Below are 9,734 nucleotides of genomic sequence, written 5' to 3' on the forward strand. Positions count from 1 at the left end.
GCTTTTTCTCGTTACGGTCTTCCAAGTAGCCAGTATTCGTCAGTCAAACACTATCAATGCGCAAAATCAAAACATTTACCATCTATCGGAATAAACTTCAACCGTTGCTCATCAATTTAGTTACGAGATGGCGCTGACCATTCAAAGTTTGCCAAGTAAATACTAAAGCAATTTAAACAACCACGTCAACGCATTTTCTAGTTTGACATCAGAAAAGCGAGCTGATTAATATTTAAAGGCGATTTTTTTATATCATTTTAATTTATACAACGATTCGATGCAAATACAGCGACGCATACATTATCCAACACGCAGTTGTCGCCACGGTTTAGCCACTCGGTCCAACACAAGATGTCGCTCGCCAGCGATATCGGTTCTTTTTCGTTTCCGCGAATGGCGCAATTAAAAAGTTTACAATCAGCGGCTCCGCCTCCCGTCGGTCGTCGTTTACGACGCGCCATCATCTCCGGCGATAAAATCCAATTTGCCGCAATAAAACTTTACGATCGCGACCTATGATTTTATCTGGCCGGCGTTTGTCGCGTCCGGCCGTTACCGATCAAAAGGGGGCGGTACAAAGACGACCGCCCCCCTCTCGACGTCGGAAAAACGATCGATAGGCGCCCGCCGGGATTTTCGATGTTTGCCGATGTCGAAAAACAAACAAAACTCGGGCAGTAACAAAGTTACGAATTTCGAATCCCGGGAGACTGCCGATCGATGCCGAATACCATAACGACGAGATATTTCATTTACACCGACTTGGCCTTTATCCGTTTCCCCAGAAGCTTTGCAAAGGGCTTCTTCAGACCAAGCAACACGAACGGGTGCCCCTGATTTGCTTTTACATTTTCGCGGTATTTTGCCTAAAATAAAAAATGAAATTAGGTGATACGCTGCATTATTTTTTACAAGTACATTCTTTTCGGCATTGGCCATCTTCATTTTGAGAAACTTTGGCGGGAATAGTTTTTCCCGATTGTGTATCGTATCTTTTCCCAGATTTTCGTTTAATTTTACGAATTTTCTGAATATTACCTCTGTGTTCTCTGAATTCTTTTTTGGAGGTGCTGTTTTCTAAGCTCTCGTTCTCAATTACTTCCTCTTCCTCAGTTGAAGAAAAATTAAATACTATTTTTGAAATTTCAATTTAATAACAAAACATAATTTAAATTATTACCGCGGATATTTTTTGTATCGTACTTCAACCACTATTTCAAACTACTTTGGACATGTTGGTCTGATTAAATCGGAAGAAGACTGTGATCAGTTTTTTAGATGATGACTTACTTCTGATTCGGTGGTTCGAGAAGTACAAAAATAATGACGACGATGGCTGGGAGGTTCCCCCAACAGTGGAGTTATTAACAGATATTGATATTATTATTGTAGTTTTACGGCCAAATTATCGTCAAAGCTCTGGTAACGAAAGCTACAATGATATTCATTTTTTTTACATTCTACTGATAGTGGGAGGTTGAGAGGCACATCGAGAATATGAAAATTGAAGATATTGAAAAAGAACTCGTCGAAAATAAAAAATTTAGTGGTTGTCCAAGCTGAGAACTTACCCAGACGTCAATTATACCCCAATGAAAAATATAACTTGTCGTGCAGTAGATGGTGCTCCTAATATATTGAGTAATACAGCGTTTATGCTGCTAAAACTGTTTTGAAGAATAAAAAATTTTGTCTTCGGACTCGATCATTTCCGTTAACATGTTTTTCCTGTATCGACTCTCAAGACTTTGTATTATGCTTTGGTCCATCGGCTGTAATAACTTTGTTGGTTTGACAGTTTAATTCTGCATTCCTCTTCAAAAATTTGCGAGGTCACCCGTGCCTTGCTTAAAACATCGTCGGCTAGTTGATTTTCCAATCACGACTAGGTTTCTTTTTTCTCTCCCACTTCTATTGGCAGCTACTAACACTGTTATACGTTCTTTACGTTTCTTTATCGGTCCATAATTTATACCACGTCTCTGTTTGAACTTCCCGAACCATCCTTACACACATGGAGATCAAACGCGGAAACCCTGGATAGAATTGTACGAAGCCAAATTGACTTCGTGATGATCGGGAAGCGTTTTCGCAACAGTGTTTGTTCAGGGAAGGCATACCCTGGAGCGGACTTGAACTCAGACCACAACCCCGTCATAGTGTCTGTGAGAATAAACCTTAAAAAGTTAAAGACCAAAACAAAAACTAGGATGATCGATACATCTAAACTTAACAACGAAGAACTTAGAACGGAAGTCAAAGAAATGCTCAACGAAAAGTTGCTAAATACTAATACTAAGGAAGAAGACATAGAAACATCATGGAATGTAATTAAACATGCCTTAGTTGAAACTAGCAAAGCCAAGCTCAAGACAGAAACCCGACGTAAGAATAACTGTTGGATGACGGACGAGATCTTAGACCTGATGGAACAACGAAGGCTTTTAAAAAACAAGAACCAAGTAAAGTACTCTCTGCTTCAGCGAGAAATTAGAAGGAAAATCAGACAGGCAAAACAGGAATGGTTGTCCGGTCAATGCAGTGAAATCGAAAGTCTGCAAGCCAAACATGATTTCTTTAACATGCATAAAAAGATTAAAGAAGCGGCCGGATTATATAAACGCAGGTCCACAGGATTACTAATGGACCAACAGGGGAAAGTCATCCTTAATACCGAAACAAAATTAAAGGAATGGTGCAGTTATATAGAGGAACTTTTTGGGGACATCAGAGACGGGCTCATGGACTTGCCAGGAGAAGGACTTGATATAACCAGGCAAGAGGTGGAACATGCAATACGCCTTGCAAAGAGGGGCAAAGCGCCAGGACCCGACGAAACACATTCTGAACTCCTAAAACTACTTTTAGAAGAACAATCACTTAACGTTGTGGTAAGGCTATTTAATTTAATTTACAGGAGTGGTAAAATTCCCAGAGATTGGCTGCTTTCGACATTTGTAACAATACCAAAGAAACAGAACGCCAAATATTGAAGAGAATATGAGCAATGCACAGTTCGGTTTCCGAAAAGGGATGGGTACACGTGAGGCCTTGTTCAGCATGCAGGTGTTGGTGCAGAGATGCCGGGATGTGTCCGTAGATGCGTTTGCGTGTTTCATAGATTATGAGAAGGCTTTCGACACCGTCCAGCACAGTAAACTCATTGAAATACTAAGGAAACAAAACCTAGATGAACGAGATATACGAATAATAGCAAATCTATATTGGCACCAGAAAGCAAAAATAGTAGTGAACGGAGAGATGTCGGATGAGGTTCGAATCATGCGTGGTGTGAGACAGGGCTGCGTACTGTCGCCTCCGTTATTTAACCTGTACTCCGAAAGCATTTTTGAAGAAGCATTATACGAGAAACACCAAGGTATTATTCTCAACGGTACAGTTATAAATAACTTCAGATACGCGGACGATACTGTGCTTCTCGCGAGTACGCTGGAGGACCTGCAGGAACTTTGGAACTGCGTGGCAGACAGAAGTAGGGAGATGGGACTCAAGCTGAACATCAAAAAGACTAAATGGCTAGTAGTAAGCAAACATAGAGATGTGTGGGGTGATTTGGAGTACGACGGAAAACCCATAGAACGCGTCCAACATTACAAATATTTAGGCTGCATACTTAACGCAGAGTGGGACAACACACAAGAGATAAGATCCCGAATAGAGCAAGCCCGGGGCGCCTTCGTTAAAATGAAGGCCGTGTTATGCAGCCGCGATATCGATTTAGCTTTGAGGATTCGCATTCTCAAATGCTATGTCTTTAGTGTGCTCATGTATGGGGCCGAATCGTGGACGCTGACCGAAACCATGTGCAGAAGACTGGAGGCTTTCGAAATGTGGACATACAGACGCATGCTGCGAGTCTCGTGGGTTGACAGAGTCCGAAATATAGACATATTAAATCAACTAAACAAACAAACAGAAGTCATACACACTATCAAAAAGAGAAAACTAGACTATTTCGGACATATTCTACGCAACACAAAGTACCAAATACTCCAACTCATTATGCAGGGCAAGATAGATGGTAGGAGAGGCCCAGGCCGTCGCAGAACTTCCTGGTTGAAGAATCTGCGGCAGTGGTATGGTGTTAGCGCCAGGACACTTTTTAGAAGAACGGTGGACAAAGTCCAGATTGCGCTGATGATCGCCAACGTTCGATAGGACAAGGCACGCTAAGAAGAAGAAGAACCATCCTTCCGAAGCCTTGAAATCGATAATGCCAAGCTGGTCAGCGAACTTTTCTGCTTTTTCTCTCCGTTCTATCTTCCGAATTAAAGCAACTTTACTATGGACAACGCAATAGTTAGAGTAAGAAAATACAAATACTTAGGAACACGGACCTACAGGAAACCATGGAGCGGTCTCGTGAAGTTAAAAGGCGCATGGAGGTACCCAGAAGTGCATTTGTAAAGATCAAAAATGCTTCGATGATACGAAACTTAAGGGAATGGTTTGGAATGACCAAACCAACTTTTCAGAGCAGGCGTTAATAAGATTAAGATAACCATGATAATATATGGGAGGCGCAGTATGGTAAATTGTGTCGAAACTTAAAACCCTCTACGTTTCGTCTATCATAGAGGGTGTGCGAGATATTTGAAAAAATATCATTGGAAATCGCTATTATTTGTCCAAATTTTAATATTTACCAAAGTTTGACGTAACTTTGAAGTACTGGAAGAGGGTTTATGCAGGGTGCGTGCGCAATAAAATTAAATCGATTTTGCGAAAGTTCCATAGTGGCAATCTTGTTACTTTCGAAAATCGATGAAATCGATCGCCGTTGGTACAGAAAAAAATTTTTTATTTGTCTCTCCGTTCTCCGTTCTCCGTTCTCGTCTTTCAGTTTTTCCTGAATAACTTTCGAACCGTTGGAGCTACAAAATTGAAATTTGATTCCTTTTTAACCTTCCACGAGCCACATAAGCTTATAGGAAATGGCCCTGATCCGACACCGGTATCCATCTTGTTTTCGCGATTTTCGACTGTTTTTTGGACCTTGCTATGAAACACGATAACTGTCCGAAATTTGAAGCAATCGACTTCATATTAAAAATAAAAAATAAAAAATCGCGCTCGCAAGGGTCTACAAGAACATCAATTTTTCAGCAATATACAGGGTGCGCCGCAAATTCAAAAAAACTGAAAAATGGGTCCCCCTATTATTGAAAATTGTTTATGACTGAAAGACTACGATTCAGATCTCACTTTTTTTTTATATTGCGATGTAGCCCGCATAGGCAGCTAAAACTTTTGTATATAAGGTTTTCACCTATTGTACAGGGTGTTCCCGATATTCCGTGCTGAATGAGAAATGTGTTAAGTGTCCTAAATTTGCAGATATCAACTTCATATTTAGCAGAGAAGTGAAAGTTCGTGTTCACATTTTAACGGTAGAAATTAGGCGCAATCAAATTTTTTAAAAATGTTTAAAATTTTATTTTTTTGGTAATTTTAGCTTCTACAAGAATGTATTTTCCTCCATAATCGTTCATCCGATTGGCAAATTTCTTTAACCCGCAGATGCAGAGTATCCAGTGTTATAAATCCATATTGAAATCGTTATTTCGGGGGCTGACAAGACGCGATGACGTTATTGATTATTATGGCGCACCGCACGGTTTCAGAACAAAAACATTCTCTCGAAAACCATTCGAGAAATTCTTGAACCAGGAAATGTGGAAAATCCAGGGTTATAACATCTACTTCGAACAATGATTGTATCATATACAGGGTGTGTCGTTTATGGGCAAAAAATCTAAAATAACCTAAGAATTTCCGTTTTTGTGGGTAAATTATTTGCGATAAATGAAAAACCGTTAAAGATGGGATAATTTTATTTGTTATATTATTATTAATTATACAGGGCGCGAGATATTTGAAAAAATATCATTCGTCATCGTTATTATTTGTGCAAATTTCAATATTTATCAATGTTTGCTGTAACTTTGAAGTACGACGAGATGTGAAGGACATTTTATACACGGTGCATGCACCATTAACATCGATATTGCGAAAGTTCCATGTTTTTCTAATAAAAAGCTGCTTCGCGCTAGCCGCTACGGACTAGCCCCGCCCAGGGACGATTTTTCGGGAAGCAATCCTGTTTCCCATGGCTTCCACGCACCTTGCTCTCTGGCAGCGCCAAATCAAGTGCGACAGTTGCTTTGGCACGCTCATTAAACTTCGGTTAACGCCGGGCTCCGGTCGCGTGGCCGCATTCGGCTCCGGCCAACCGGACGAACATCCTGAATGGGACGCATACCGGGCCTCGCGTGAATATTATCTTTGGAGCGCGTGCGTGGGAATGGAAATTGCTTTATTCCGGGGTTTCGCGTTCGACATCGACGTCAAAGTTTGGGTAACTTCAAAGTTCATTTTCTCATCCAAAAACCTATTAACTTCTTGAACTAGGCTAAACGAGGCATAAAAGAGCCTTAGAGAAAAATAAACATCCATAGTAATCCCTAAGTGACTTAAGTCCATTTTTCATTAATTTTAAATTAAAAATTAAAAATATACTTAAGATATATTGTCGACTTGCAATGTTAAATCGCATTTATGGGATTTAATTTTATGGATCTTATTATAAAGTCGCAATAATTAAGTGTATAGTATATGACCTTGCTTACAATAAAAGGTCACTTTTAAAATAAAAATTTGTTTGGTTACCAAAAGCGAGAAGAGCTTAAGTCCGTTACAGAAGTCCATCGTGTGTTTTAGGTCTACATCGACGTGGCAATAAATCAAGAATTTTAAATTCTGCGTTCTCATCCATGGTTGTTTTGTGTAAAATTTTATATGGTTCATTATTTAAAAATACCATCCGGCATATTTGAAGCCAGTATATTTTTTCTCCGTTGATATTTTTGGATCTATTGTAAACTGCTTCTTCCAAGAGAATTGTTGATATAAAATCCTCTTGTTTCGTTTCATTCGGTATGAAAGTATTACCTTTTCTACATTTTTTAATTATATTAATCTTGTGGCACATACAATTTTTCTTTGTAACGACCTTTTTATAACCCCAAAATTCCCGTCATTAGGTAAACATGAATGAATGCCCTGATATTAAAAGTTTGTCTTCTATGATTTCCACGTCATTTCCCATCGATAGAGTTTTTAACCACATTAAAGATGCTTTGATGTTTTCATGTTTTTCACCTTTCTGGGCCTTTTAGTGTCTCAAGAGGCATGAAGCCATTTCTTGGGCACCTCTACAAGCTTTTGCTTCATCCTAAACGTACATGTGTGCATTATCATTGTGGAAATTGTGTATGTCTAAATTTAAAATATAAAGTCTGTTCATAGATATGAGATAACGAGTAACTGATACGAATTAAGGAAAGACCCGGGCAAGCGGACAATATTTATTTATTTATGTATGTATTTATCTTTAAATGTAAAATAAAATTACAAATAATTTGTATTACCTACTTAAATTACTTAAAATTATTCACATAATATATCAGTATCATCATCGCTATTATCACCTCTTCTAATTATTATTTGTTCTATATTATTTGCAATATGGATACACGATTGTTCTGCTTTTTCTATATGTTTAACAGAATTTGCCCAATTTTGTGGAGGGATGTTAAAAACTTCGGTCTCTATAAGTTTGAGGACATTGGAGTTAATACGGAGAAAAATATTGTTACGACGAATGGCAGATTTCAGTTGGTGCTAATGGGATTAAATATATAGTGGTAAGGTGGAAGCTCTAGATTTTTTGTAATAATTATCACAGACGTATTCCTTTTGTAGGTTCAAGCTTTGTAGAACCTCAATCGATTGCTTTTTGGTAAAATAAATGTCGTTATTATACATGTAGTTTTAGATTGATGCTTTTGTGTCACATGATAAAGGGGTTTTAGTCAACTGTCTACTGTGATAACTTGCATTGTCGATTACAATTACGCTATTAGGAGGAATGTTTGGAACTAGTTTGTTTTTAAACCAACTTTCAAATGAATCAGCGGTGGTGTCTTCATGGTAATCCAGAGAAGAATCTTTAATATTTTTCGCAGACAGAGAAAGTCCATTTGGAATCCAACCATCTTTAGAGCCAGCATGCAAAATAGTTATTCTTTTACCTCTTTTTGATGGCGCGTTTGTTTTACACTTATCAGTTGACTCAACCCAACCCTTTTCCGGGGTATGATAAGTGTCGAACCAGGCATTTTTTCAATTTTTTCTTCTTACTTGCTGCTGGCACCACGTTCAATGAGAGTCAAATAAACATTGTTTATAGCTTCCTAAGTCTCAATAGAATAGTGTTTTCTACATTTGGGCGGGAGCATCTCCTGAGATGCACTATACTCGCACGCGATTCAACACTCGCTGTATTACATACGAACCAAGAATGATTACTAATGAACTTAAACTAAGTAGCATACCAACCCAAAGAATATTAAACACAGGTAGGTATAAAATTATTTTTTATTACGGACCACAATTTTACCTGAATTTAAATTCCGAAACTTTAGATAATAATCTTGTTGGATTGTATGTTAATGACCACCGTTGGATAATCCCATTCAAAAGCAATTGGTCACTTTCTTATACCTATGAACAGTATGAAAGTAGTTATCTTTGGAAATGGTAACGCTTTCTGCAAATAGAATGAAATGCCAAATAAATGAGATGGATTACTTCATACTCGCTCTTGATTTTGTATTAGCGCAATTGCAGCCGATTCTGTTGCTTCAAATGAATATCATGCTGAACTGAGGTGGCTTTTACTTGATGAAAATCCATTTATCAAAATAAATTCACAACTAAAAGTTCAGATTTCCACGAAATTATATATTTTCCCATGACAATTGCCTTTCAGGTCAAAGAATTTGACAGCTCGTCGGGCTGTTATGTCCGTAGTGGTAAACATTAAAACATAAAAAAAGTTCGGGTCTACTACCGGTGTTGTAGCTCGTATAGCTGAATGTTTATGGTCCAATATTTTACGATTCGTCTCATAGCGAATTCCATAGAATTACTCCCGAAATCAGCAATCACCACTTATCAAGGAGAAAGGAAAAAAGAATCTAAATCTAATTGATCGTTAAGCAATACATTTGAATGTCTCATTTTGTTAATCTCCATGGCTTCCAATAAATTTAATTTTCTACTTTTTCTGGCCTTATGTAAAATATCAAAATTGTCGCCAAAAATGTTTTTCTGTGTTTAAGTGTGTAGCATAGTTAGAATCTAGACTATTGCCCTAAACCCCTGAACGATCTTTTATGTTCGTTAATGCGTTTCTTGGAGGATCTACCTGTTTGGGATTTTCGACCATTTAAACATTGGATCATTTGCTACCGTCTCATATACAGTAGGCAAAGTTAACCACGGGTTTAGTTGTAAAAAAGCACTATATTTCTGGTCCCAGTATACCTCGTAACTCAACTATTTACGCTGTTATTGAGGTAGATTATGCGCAACTCCGTATATACACGAAAAGCGCGTTAGTGGGGAAGGGGGGAGATTCCCCCCGAGCGAGCGCGCGCTGCAAACGGAGAGAGTAATGTATGAAAATGACTGGTCTGCATTTAAATTGCTGATCAGTTTACATCCGGTTGAAAAGTTTCGGGCTTTTGTGAAACGGCGCGTTTTAAAATTCCAATTACTGCTCCCGTTTGATGGCAAACGCTTTTTATTAAGTCTTATTTTCCGTGGCGGTGCCGGAATGTTCCGCTCTCGCTCCCCGCTTTGTCATC

The sequence above is a fragment of the Cylas formicarius genome, unplaced genomic scaffold (genome assembly GCF_029955315.1).
Source record: "Cylas formicarius isolate icCylForm1 unplaced genomic scaffold, icCylForm1.1 PGA_scaffold_9__14_contigs__length_23061073, whole genome shotgun sequence".
In the NCBI taxonomy this organism is placed as follows: Eukaryota; Metazoa; Arthropoda; class Insecta; order Coleoptera; family Brentidae; genus Cylas; species Cylas formicarius.